Source organism: Canis lupus, chromosome 14 (assembly GCF_011100685.1).
Source record: "Canis lupus familiaris isolate Mischka breed German Shepherd chromosome 14, alternate assembly UU_Cfam_GSD_1.0, whole genome shotgun sequence".
In the NCBI taxonomy this organism is placed as follows: domain Eukaryota; kingdom Metazoa; phylum Chordata; class Mammalia; order Carnivora; family Canidae; genus Canis; species Canis lupus.
In genome coordinates, this window is record NC_049235.1 from 15,827,011 (window position 1) to 15,840,605 (window position 13,595).

General features: G+C 34.8%; 1 long non-coding RNA gene across 1 annotated transcript in view; it reads right to left on the reverse strand.

Annotated features, from left to right (window-relative positions):
- Positions 1-2,595: 2,595 nt before the first annotated feature.
- Positions 2,596-13,595, reverse strand: part of LOC119866626 — a 52,340-nt gene continuing 41,340 nt past the window's right edge. The window contains exons 2-3 of the long non-coding RNA XR_005369163.1: positions 4,187-4,268; positions 2,596-2,634 (exon numbers count right to left, since the gene is read on the reverse strand). This is a non-coding gene — a long non-coding RNA (uncharacterized LOC119866626). The remainder of the gene's footprint in view (positions 2,635-4,186; positions 4,269-13,595) is intronic.

The following is a 13,595-nucleotide window of genomic DNA, read 5'->3' on the forward strand; positions in this document are numbered from 1 at the left end:
AAACTAAATTACTTATAAAAGAGACTGATTTAATGCATCCTTTTGGTGTTTCAGTAAACAAAGTGTTTAGAATAAGATTGAAACCAGAATTATCTTAGGTTAAACCGAGATAGAGGATAAATAAATGATAGATAGATAGATAGATAGATAGATAGATAGATAGATAGATGATAGATATGATAGATAAAGTTTATGAAGAGATATCAGTGTAGAATTAAAATAAATGTTTAAAAACAGAAATCGGATCAATAGTACTTTGAAAGAATTGTAAACCCTTGCCAAGTGGGATTTACCTCTGGGATGAAAGGATGATTCAAGACATACATGCAAATCAATGTCACACACATTAACAGAATGAGTTACAGAGGCTACACCAGGTGGAGTCATCACACAAAGGAAATTTTATTTGCAGCAAATCATGGGGAATAATTTCCAAACCCTTGACTCCTGGAGTCCAGCGGGGGGGGGGGGGGGGGGGGGGGGGGTGGTTCCTTTTATTAGGGTTAGGATGAATATTCAGAAAGGGGAGTTTTGTCATCCAATGTAAGGGCAGATATAAGGTTACACAAAATACATAGAAAATATGCCCATACAGGCATCCTATGTTATGTTAATGAAGTTTGTGCTCCTCCTTGGGCAGAGATTTTAAGTTATAATGAGTCAGAGGTAACTGTTAGACAAGAGTAAGGGGCTAAAGACAGGCACTGAGAGCCAGCTAGTGTAAACTGGATGCGGTCTTGGGCTCCTTATCTCAGGCAAATGTTGCTTACTTTCGAAATAGCATTGGAAATTTTACCACTGATGTATTGCTAGGCTACTCCCTGGTCTTAGAGACTGTTAGCTTTTGCATTCCCTTTGTTCCCTTAAAATCCTTAACTATTGAAGTTTTTGTATTTCTTTGTAATTCTGACACCTCCTAGGAAGTTCCACAAGAAGTACAGTTAGGAAGTAGAGACGGTAATGCACAGATCACAGAAAACAGGAAACAGCTAGCGGCCTAAAGGGACTTCTTTCTTTTTCTGGGGACTCCTAAGAAAGGAGCATCTAACACCCATTCATGAAAAAAAAAAAAAAAAAAAAAAAAACCTTTCAACAAAAAAGGTATAGAAGAAGCTTATCTCAACACAATAAAAGCCATATATGAAAAATCTACAGCTAACATCATAATCAATATGGAAAACTGAAAGCTTTTCCTCTATGATCTGGTACAAGTCTCTGGTACAAGTACCCACTCTCACCATTTCTATTCAACTAAGTATTGGAAATCCTCCTCAGAGCATTTAGAGAAGAAAAAGAAATAAAAGCCATTCAAAAAAAAAAAAAAGCCATTCAAGTCAGAAAAGAAAAGTAAAATTATTTCTGTTCACAGATGACATGATTATCTATGTAGAAAACCCAAAGGATTACACAATAACAATTAAAAAAAAAAGAAACTGTTTGAACTAATAAACTCATTCAGTAAAGTTACAGATATAAAATCAACAAACAAAAATCAGTGGTCTTTCAATAAACTATCCAAAATAGAATTTTTAAAAATCCCATTTATAATAACAACAAAAAGAACAAAGTATTTAGAAAAAAAACCAAAGAGGTAAAAGATGTTCATAACGAAAATTATAAAACACTGATGAAAGAAATTAAGGAAGACACAGATAAAGGGATAAACATCCTATATTTGTGAACAGAAAAATTAATATTGCTAAATTGTGTGTACTGTCCAAAATGATCTACAGATATAGAGCAATCTCGATCAAAATCCCAATAGCATCCTTTACAGAAAAAGAAAAACAACACTAAAATTCATATGAAAACACAAAAGACTCCTTATAGCTAAAGCAATCTTGAGCAAGAAAAAAGCTGAAGGTATCACATTTCCTAGTTTCAAAATACATCACAAAGCTATAGAAATCAAACAGTAGGATACTGGCATAAAGAAAGACTTATAGACCAACAGAACAAAGTAGAGAGCTCAGAAATCAATCTACACAATTAAGGTCAACTTATCTTTGGGACTCTGGGGTGGCTCAGTGATTGAACATCTGCCTTTGGCTCAGGGCATGATCCCGGAGTCCCCGGAAGGAGTCCCACATCTGGCTCTTGCATGAAGCCTGCTTCTCCCTCTGCCTATGTCTCTGCCTCTGTCTCTGTGTCTCTCATGAATAAATAAAATCTTTAAAAAAACAAAAAAGATCAACTTAGTTTTGACTAGGGTGCCAAGAAAACACAATAGGGAAAGTTTAGTCTCCTCAGTAAATTATTTTGGAATAACCGAATATCTACATGCAAAACAAAACGAAATGAGACTCTTGCATCACACCATATTTTAAAAATCAACTTAAAATGGATTATGTACTTAAACATAAGGCCTGAAACTATAAAACTTCTAGAAGAAAATATAGAGAAAAAACTTCTTAACATTTGTCTTGTCAATAATTTCTTGGATATAACACCAAAAGCACAAGCAACAACAAAAATAATAAAGTAGGGGATCCCTGGGTGGCTCAGCGGTTTGGCGCCTGCCTTTGGCCCAGGGCGTGATCCTGGAGTCCCGGAATCGAGTCCCGCGTCGGGCTCCCGGCATGGAGCCTGCTTCTCCCTTTGCCTGTGTCTCTGCCTCTCTCTCTCTCTCTATGTCTATCATAAATAAATAAAAAAATAAAAATAAATCTTAAAATAATAATAATAATAAAGTGGAATTGTACTTAATTTAACTAAATAACTTCTGCACAGTAAAGAAAACAATCAATACAGTCAAAAGCCAATCTATGGAATGGGAGGAAATATTGGCAAACCATATAGCTAATAAGGGGTAATATCCAAAATATACAAGGAAATAATACAACTCAATAGCAATACATATTAAAATGGACAAAAGACCTGAATTGACATCTCTCCCAAGAAGACATACTAATAGCCAACAGGTATATGAAAAGGTACTTAATATTTAATCATCAGAAAGTCAAAACCACAATAACACTTCACACATGTTAGAATGGCTATTATTAAAAAGACAAAAGTTAACAAGAGTTGATCAGGATATGGAAAAAAGGAAAACCCTGTGTATTATTGGTGGGAATGTAAATAGGCATAACAATTATGGAAAATAGCATGGAGGATTCTGAAAAATTAAAAATAGAACTGCTATAGAATCCAGCAATTTCACTTCTGAGTACATATCTTTAAAAAAAAAATGAAACCAAGATCTCTAAGAAATATCTGCACTCCCATTTGCAGCATTATTCACAATAGCCAAGATATAGAAACAAACTGAATATTCATTAGTGTATAAATGCATTTAAAAATGTGATATACACCTACATGCACACAGTGGAATATCATTCAGTCACAAAAAGAGGGAAATTCTGACATTTGGAACAACATGGGTGAACCTGGAGTAAATCAAGTGAAATAAGCCAGACACAAAAAGACAGACACTGCATGATCTCACTTATATGTAGAATCTAAAATGGTCTAACTCATAAAAGCAGAGAGTAGAATAAATTGCCAGGGACAGAAAGAAGGAGAAATAGATGTTGGTCAAGGGTAAAAAATTGTAGTTATCCAGGGTGAAAAAGTCCTGGAGATAAGGGCTACAGTTAACGACACTGTATTGTATACCTGAAATTTGCTAAGGAAAGAAAGAAAGAAAGAGAGAAAGAAAGAAGAAAGAAAGAGAAAAAGAGAGAAAGAAGAAATGTTAATTCTTTGGGAGATGAAGGACATGTTAATTAGCTTGATTCTAGTGACCCTCTCACAATGTATACATATATCAAAACATCAAGTTGTACACTTTAAGTATATACAATTCTTATTTGTTAATTATACATCACTAAAAGTGGAGGGGAAAAAACAGATATCTGGTATTTAGAAGAAATATTATCCGTTGGATAGAATAAAGTTATTTTCTAGCTTCATTTTATTTTGTCAAAGACTAAGTCTAACAGTAAATTCGATGTACGCAAAAGACATCAGAAAATATGGAAATTTAGCCAGTGGAGGCTTTCTTTTATCTATTTCAATGCTAGAGCTGACTTTCAAAATTACATTTTGAAAAGGCAGTTCCTGCTATAAAGTGACCCAGTTACTACTAAATAAAAGATTGGATTGCAATGAAGGTTGGATGAAGGGTAGCTGATGAGATACAGGAGGAGATCTGGCATTGTCATCGCAAGACAGGAGCACGTACCACAACTCCACATGGGAAACTGCCAAGAATGAAATGAATGCCCACCGCCAGGACCACCTGACTGAGAGAGTCACAGGAGCACCTATAAAATAAAAGACAGGGAATACAGCCAATTCAGGTCAACCAGGCCTAATGAAAAACCAGATGAGAGAAGAGATAGAAACTAGCCAAGTGGAAATGCCTGTGTAGATAACAGAAAATGAAAGAACTCACTAAAATTAAATATGGACAAAAGGTTGTCCTCACAGACCAACCCTCCAAATGATTGAAATGCAAATGCTTTACATGAAAGAAGTCCTCCCCAAGTAGACATAAAATCCAAAATGAAACTTTTCATAATATCACCATTTTTAGAGATAAAAGGAATCCTGAAACTCATTTTGGCTTAAAGAGAAATTGCTTAATACTTTGCTGGTTCCCTGGATTTAGTGAAAATCCTTGAAAAGAAAAAAGTCCCAATTGTAGTTGCTGATCTTTTTCCAAAAATTAAACAACAATAAACAAATAGAAACAAATAATAATAATAATAATAAACAAGAAAAACCTACCTGAGATGAGGAACCATATTATGACCAAAAAATCATCCAGAACCAGATTCCTCCATGGAAGCAGGTGTGGATAACAGAGCATTTCAAAGACCATACAATTTTGAAGGAAAAATTTTATGCCTAGTTTGAAATAATAAAATAGAGCTGTGAAGTAAAATAAATTTTCGCAAATCTCTTTATTTTGTAGCTGTTGGTGTAAAGATCATTGTAATTTTGCTAAAACTTTTATTAAGAAAAGACCGGAGGGGCAGCCTGGGTGGCTCAGTGGTTAACTCCGCCTTTAGCTCAGGTGGTGATCCTGGAGTCCTGGGATCTAGTCCCATGTCGGGCTCCCTGCAGGGAGCCTGCTTCTCCCTTTGCCTGTGTCTCTGCCTCTCTCTCTCTCTGTCTCTCATGAATAAATAAATAAAATAAAATCTTAAAAAAAAAAGACTGGAAAATATATCAAGCATTAATACCTACCATAACCAACTTCATTTGCAGCAAAAGTTTAAGAGTAATAATAGATAAACAAATATGAATTGGCTAGAAATTCATTGATGATCAAAAACGAATTGGCTAGTCTCTCTCGATGTTCCCAAGAAAATAAGCAGCCTACAGCGTCAGACTGCCTGCTTCAGGTTGGTATGCATCTACTGGTTTTGAATAACCAAGAGACACTCTTTAGTTCAGCTTTCAAATCCTCTACAGTTATATGAAGGGAAGACTATTGCTTAACTTTCTATTAATTTACTTTGCAAATATTTCACCAAGAAGTATACACTTGTCCAAACATCTTAGTTTACCATACTATGCCAGAAACTAAAAGTCTAGTAAAAGCCAGTTCTGAGAGAAGTATGGGAAGAGTCCCTTTGGCATATGACTGCTAAAACTGTAAACTACCTATAACCTTTTAGAATGGAATTGGGCAAAATCACTAAAATTTAAAATGCAGCTGCCCTGGGGCACCTGGGTGGCTCAGAGGCTGAGCATCTGCCTTTAGCTCAGGTTGTGATCCCGGGGTCTTGGGCTCTCCCCACGGACACCCTGCTTCTCCCTCTGCCTATGTCTCTGCCTCTCTCTCTGTATCTCTCATGAATAAATAAATAAAATCTTTAAACAATAAAATAAAATACAGCTGCCCTTTAACCCAGCAATTCAACTTCTGAGAATTTATTCTGTGTAATACGCACTGAAAGATCTATGCATGAGTATCAAGCAGCATTATTTGCCCTGGCAAAAAAAAAAAAAAAAAATCTGAGTATTCATTAATAAGTGAGTGGTTGAATATATTATTGTCCATCCACACCATGGGATTAATACATTCACTGAAAAGACTGAAGTAGAGCTATATTCATTGCTAAGAAAAGCTCTCCATGATGAACTAAATTTAAAAAGTCAGGTTTATCACACTGTGATAGCATCCTTCCTTTCAAGAACATTTTTTAAAAGATTGTATTTATGTATTTATGTATTTATTTATTTATTTATTTATTTGACAGAGAGAGAGAGCACAAGCAAAGGGAATGGCAGGCAGAAGGAGAGGGAAAGGGAGAGGGAGAAGCAGGCTCCCAGCAGAGGACCCTGGGATCATGACCTGAGGCGAAGACAGACACTTAACCGACTGACCCACTCACGTGCCCCCACAAATAATTTCTAAAGCACATTTTCCTATTGATATATAAGAATGTATTCATATATACATGTATTCAGGCACACAATGTTTTTGTGGAAGCATACACCAACACCGTTTCAAGAGTGACAAACTTTAAGTTCTGGATGGGAATGCGAATGGGAGGGTAAGTTTTCTGTTTCTTTTTACACTTACTATACCATCTAAATTTGCTGCCTATGTGCATTTATGATATTTTGTAAAATGTCTGTGGAATTTATCCTAAGAGCTGTGGTTTGGGACCACTTTGAATTTCGTTTTGCTATCCTGACAAAACTTAGGGGTTTTTTTTTAATGCAACAAGAACTGTCAAGTATGGAAGAAAAGGAAAAAGTTAGTCATGGTAGACTTTCTTTGTGCAAATGAAGCATAAACAAATACTCATACCTAAACCCATATCACACCCACTGTACTGGCTCGTATGATCACACTCTCTTCCTCACTCCAGAGTAAGCATGTTCAGTGAGGCACAAGTGTTTAATTAAGCACAATTTTCAAAAGCTGGATCAGGCCCCACTAGACATATAAAGGCAATATACTTAGCACTATAAAGTTTGCTAATAATACACATCCATAAGGTAAAAGCCCTTTTATAGCAGAGTATTAGGTTAGCTGGAATCCAATTTATGAAAAAACTCGCGTATATTCTCATTGGTAAGCAATAATGCATTTCAATTCCATCCTGATACAAAATCTCTCAGGTTCCTTTATGTTCTTTTAAATAAGTACCATAAAACATTAATAGAGTGCTCTCCTAGGTCTCTATTCAAATGTTCTTGATTTGTAGATTTCATTAACAAAATCAAGAAAATTTTCTTTTGCCAGGATTACAGAATAGGACAAAGCTGCTAACACTGGCTTTGTGAAAACTTGCATAATGGCATTTAAAAACAACTTTATTTAGGAGCTTTGTCAAAATCAGAAATGCTTTCTTCTCAGGACTAAGCCTATTTTGATTATTTTTAATAAGCAATAAGATGGATGTTTCAGCACACCAGGAGACAAAAACCAGTCAAAGGAACACTCTATTTTTCCCTTTACTTCATCTCCTGAAGCAATGCTTTAAAAAAATCAATTATGATATATTTCACATCGCATGTCAGCTTTTTGCCGAAAAAGGAAAAGCCTGAGCAATCAAGGGTCTTCTCCAGTCTCAATTCTGAGCTAGCATAGCCCCTTGGTCTTGGAGGCAGACACAGAGGAGACTGCCTGTGACCTACAACTTCACTTGGAGGTAACAGGGACTTCAAAGGCAAGAAATATTCTGATCATTTTACTATATACACTGGAGCAGAATTAGGAACAGGAGTGATAACCAATTTTAATTTGCTTCCTCACTGGGGCAACTTCAGGGAACATGTGTTCCTTTTTTTCTAATGACAATATCAAACAGCATCCAGCCCTAATTTCTCAAAGAACGTTTCTCAGATGAATTGTACAAGCATTACATGTTCTAATTGTGGTAATATATATTGTTTTCTGGGAAAAGTAGGCACAGATAATAGCCTGATTGTAAGACTTGCTTATAAATAATAAATATTTATTGCCAAGATACTGTTTATTTCCAGTTTGGAGAGTTTGGGAAGATTTTAGGCCAACAAAGGGCAATCTGAGCATATGCCTCTCCAAATAATGCTATATAGAATCACTGAAGAGAAATTTTACATTTCTTTGAGAACAAAAATTAGGGTTTCCACCCATATATTGACACTCAATTCACCCTCACCACACTGAAATAACAGCATGCTAAAGAAAAATTTGAGCTATAGAACTACATAGGAAAAAGAAAAAACCAAACACCTTTTTATTTTGAAGTCTCAAGGAGCTGATGACTAAAAATGTTATACACCAAGAGAACTTCGTATTTTAATAATATGTAATAATATTTCTAATTAACATATGTATCACTTGTCAGCATTGCCTACTTACAAAGTATTTAGACACATGAAGTATCTACACACAAAGTATTTTATATGTGTTTAAAAACACTTTCGTGGCCTTACTATATATATATATTATATGAACTCTATACAGTTTGTACTGCTTATTCATAAACACTTTATCTCATGTGATTGCTCTCAGAATAAAGTATATATCATAGTATTTCCATTGTGTAAATAGTAGAAATAGAGCCTGAGAAAGAATGAGTTCTTGGGATCACAGAATAGGTTCAAAACTTGAATTGGATATTTTTGCCTCCAAATCCTATACCTTTCTATTGTTACCTTATTTACATGTAATTAAATGAGATATTATATTAGAAATATTATGTAAGATTTATGCTTTATATACATTTCAGATATAGGATACAACTCCTATCTTCAAATGACATACCTATGTATTGTAGTCAATGAGCTAACAAATATTTACTGAGTGCCTACTGCATGCCAATCACTTTTTTAGTGCCATAACAGTGAATATGAAGAATCCCTCCTCTTGGCTGACATTCTAGGAAAAAAGGAGCATAAAACAAACACAATACAATAATTTCAGGTACTGATCATTGCTAAGACAAAGATGTGTTAGTGTAATATAATAGAAAGTGGACTGATATGGAAGCCTGTTTCAGATGGTGGTCAGGGAAGACCTCTGAAAAAAATGACATTTGAGTTAATAGTTTCATTGAAGAGAGGGAAATAGTCATATTTTGATCTGAAGGGGAGATAAATCCAACCAAAAAAGATAGCAAATGCAAAGACTCTGACTTGTCTGCATCCATGGGTAAGAAAGAAATCCAGAGAAACTGGTGCCTCATGAGAAAGGAGAGAGAGTTGAGACAAAAAAAAAAAAAAAATGAGTTTGAAGAGATAAACAGATGCCAAATTAGGTAGGGTCTGACACTGTGGCTTCATAAAGTAAAGCTTTATTTCTTACACATGTCACATTCTAATAAGAGTTGCCCAGGGTAAATGGAGGTGGAAAAAGCCATCTTTCTTTTATATTGTGGGAATACCATCTTTAACACGGGGCCTCCAACTTGGCCACACAATAGGAAAAGAAACTTGAGGAACCCACATGAGATATTTGGGCAGGGGGGCAAGTCTCAGAGTGACAATCACTTCTGCCTACATTCCACTACCCAAACACAGCTTGCCTCCACAAGGGAGATGGAAGTGTAGTTTAGCTCTATGCCCAAGAAGAAAAGAAGAAACCAGGATGCCAGCAGTCTTTGGCACTGTGTACACTGTGTACCTACTTGTATACATAGTTTTAAAAATGAATTTTCATGTACAATGTGAAACCTTCGGAAGTTCTTAAACCAGACAGCAACAGGAAGCTATTATAGAAATCAGGAAAAGACATTAGGGTTGTTTGGAATAGTTTTGGCAAGGTAAATAAAGAGAAGTAGTCAGATTTGAAATACAGTTATTTTAGAAGAGGGGGTGGAGCTCATTGACATGCTGCATGCAAGAATAAAAGAAAAAGTCAAGAATGACTTCTTGATTTCTTTTTCTTCTTTTGATTGAACAATTGGTATAATTGAGGTATAATGGCTTGGAGAAAATTAGATTTGGAATTGAGGTAGAGAAACTAGAGAATCTGTATCTCTACTCGGAAACATTAAGTTTGAAATACCTATTAGATCTCCAAATGAAGATATCAAATAAGAAGCTGGATATGTGAATGTGGAGCTTGGGAAAGTAACTCAGTTTGGTGATAGAAATTTGAGATCATCAGTGAATAAATGGAATACAAAATTCAGAAATGTCATTTTTCTGATGCTTGGCAAGGAACTAGAAACATAATATTTAAACACATATGGCTTTTTCAAAAAGATTTTTTTTTATTTATTTGAGAGCTAGAGTGGGAGTTGGTTAAAGGGAGGAGAGAGAATCTAAAGCACACCTTGTGCTGAGCACAGAGCCTAAGATGGGATTCTAGCTCATGACCCTGAGATCATGATCCAATCCAAAATCATGAGTCAGATGCTTACCTGACTAAGCCAACCAGGTGCCCCTACACACATATCATGTAGTGAATATTTACAAAAGACACAAAAAATTAGATACAAACTCTTTATTTTTAAAGAAAACCATGTTTTGGAAAGTGGCAAATTAATAGAGTCATATTATGAATTGACATTAGGATAGGGATATAATTTCTTGTTTGCAAATAATGCAATAATAAGACATAACAGCTTCTATAACTCTTCTTTAAAATGGATAGATGTCAGCATATAAATATATGATGTATTTTCTGATTTTAGCTCTTAGCAAAACTAAAACCATGGCTCAAAATTTTAAGTAACATATAGAAAATCAAGTCTCTTCATATTGTCCACAGAAATCTAAAAATATTATGCACTGAAGCCACCTAGGTGGCACAGTTGATTGAACATTAGACTCAGTTTGGGCTCAGGTCATGATCTAAGGATCTTGGGTTGCAGCCCCACATTAGGCTCCTATCTCAGGGCAGAGACTACTCAAGATTCTCTCTCCTTCTCCCTCTGTCCCTCCCACTCATGCTCTCTCTCTACTTCTCTCTGTCTCAAATAAATAAGTAATCTTTTAAAAGAAATTTTTTTAAATAAATAAAAAGATTAAATACAGATAGAACTAAACCCAATTACAGTCAAAAAGATTATTTGATCTTCAAAGAGTTTATTCCAACTTGGAAACTTGATTATAAAAGTGTGCCACAAAATAAAATGTTTCAGATTTTATTTTTAGTTCAAAATGGCCTACATGTGTATTTTTAATTTTTTTATTCAATAAATGAATAAAAGTTAAAAAGCCTCAGTATCTGACTTTTTCTTTAAAAAACTGCATTGAAATATTTTCAAAGTGTCTTTCTAACTTGAACTCAACACAGCACAAAAATATTTACCATCATGTGGTCTGGTTTTTGCAATCCCAGTTTAGTTCTTTCCCAGGATCCCTGGCTTATACGTTACCTTATTACTAGTTTTCAGGTGAATTCTTTGAGAAATGGGTAGATTTCCCTTCTGTTTCTTTGCTAGGAATTGATTAATACTGAAAGTCTTACTGGAAGATAAGGCAAAGGCAAAACAAAGTGTGTCCACTAAAATGAAGAAAAGAAAAAGAGGGCTTAATTATATTCTATATATTGTAGATTGTTTTCTATAATGTACTAACAGACTTATTTTAAGTGTGCTAACTGCTCAGCCAAGCAGTCAGTCAAGTAGCTAGTTTTAATGATTTGTCTTAAAGAGCTAAATTTTTTAAAGTAAGTAGCTGGTCATTCATTATCTATAGAATGAAGGACCAATTTGGAAGTGAAATTAGAGTGTGTTCATGGTCGCCCATTTTTTCATCATTTAACACATCTTCCAGAAGCTACCTGATATGTTTAAGAAAATTTGTTACTATTGAAATTGATTTGGCAATAAAATGAGTCACTTTTTAAACCAAAAAAAAAAAAAAAAAAAAAAAGTAGCTGGTCATTAACCACTATTTGGAAAAAGAAAAGAGCCTTACCAAAGCTTGAGATAAAAAAAGAAACTGGAAATGGTGTAAACATCACCATATTGAGGATGAGTTATTGAGAAATATAAAATTCTTATGAAGTTAAATTGTGTTATTAATGATTTCTAATAACCTTCTTCTTGAGCATAAATACATTATCTTTAATTAAAATCCCAGTGAGGGGTCTTTATAGCACTCCTGATCTCTTCTCCGGTGACTATTTTAAAGAATTTGTATCTGGAGTGGAAACAAGAGCATTGAATAAACAAATATCGAGAAATCTCCAAATTCCCCCTGCACAAGCATATAAACAAAAGACTGTCTGGAACATTGTAATCAAGAGCAATTTCACCAATATTAGCCTCTTATTCAAAATACTTAAATGCTAGTCCTACCTTTTCTTCAACCAAAGAAGAAAATTAGTTCATTATAATGTTATATCTAATTCCATCCCTCACAACTAAACCAAGTACCCCATTCATGGAAACAGTTTTAAGGACCGTCCTCAGCATGGAAATCACAACCTTCCATGATATAATACCTCAAATCTCCACTTATCCACCATAACTCCCCTAGGTGTACTTTGAATGAGTCTTAACTGCATAATTCTTTGTTTCTCCAACCAAGGCTTTATCTGTCATCTTATCCCATCTCATACACATACCAATGCCTATTTATTAGGATACATCTTCCTTATAAATGTCTATGACCTTCTTATATGTTTTGCTTTGGCAAGCACTTAGACACACAAACCCATGTGCATACACACACATATACAACACGCCATGCCCTTTGAATTTCCACTGCACTGCCACACCTCTACAGAGCACTTATCATCACATTCTAGTTATGTAGTTACTCTATGTTCATTCTATCCATTTTGAATAAGCAAAGGGCTTCTTGAAGTCTAGCACAATGCATTGCTCAGGGGGTGAAGTAGTAGATGAGGATACACCGGAATAGGGCTCAAAAGACTTCAGTGTGAAGCCCACTTACCAGCAGTTTAGCTTCTTTCTCTCTTCAACCTTCACTTTATTCATCTATAGAATGAACGTATCAAAACTATGTCTTATGACTATAAGATTTAAATTGGTAATGTATGAGGAATCTACAAATATAAAGCAGATACAAACAGAAACCATTATCATTTTTCATCATCATTTTTCAGAATGAACCAATTTTATGGTGAATGTTCAAAAGATATTTTTATGTTTTTATCACACTGAAGATAGAAAGACATGAAATATTATTTTTAAAAATAGCAAATTTATAATCATCTCAGTTGCAACTGGAGACCAGGCAAGCAAGACAGACCTCAAAGATACACAAGTTTGTTAATGGAAATAAATAAATGCTTCTACAACCACATGCCCATTCTATTTGGTTGTCAGAATGACATAAAGGGACACCCCAGGGTTGGAAAAGGTAAAAAATTTTTCTCCTTATGTGGATGAGGGCTCAGATGAATTGGCTCAAGCCCCTAGAAATTAAGATGATGTGCTGTCTTGACCACTCTGCAGTACCTTTGCCACCAATAAGAAGAATCTGTTCCATCCAAAAGGATTAGAATAGATATATGGGAAAATATAGTTTTATTATAAAGGCAAAAATATGGGTCAGGGAAAAGAAGATGACACCTGAAAGTCTATTATCAAGAAAAGAAACTGAAGAAAATGTGAATGTAGAAGAAGGTTTACCTAGAGTAAATAGCCCTATATACCTTGGTGTATACTATATTATAGCATAGTGTAATAACTGACATTAATAATAATGATCGTGAATCA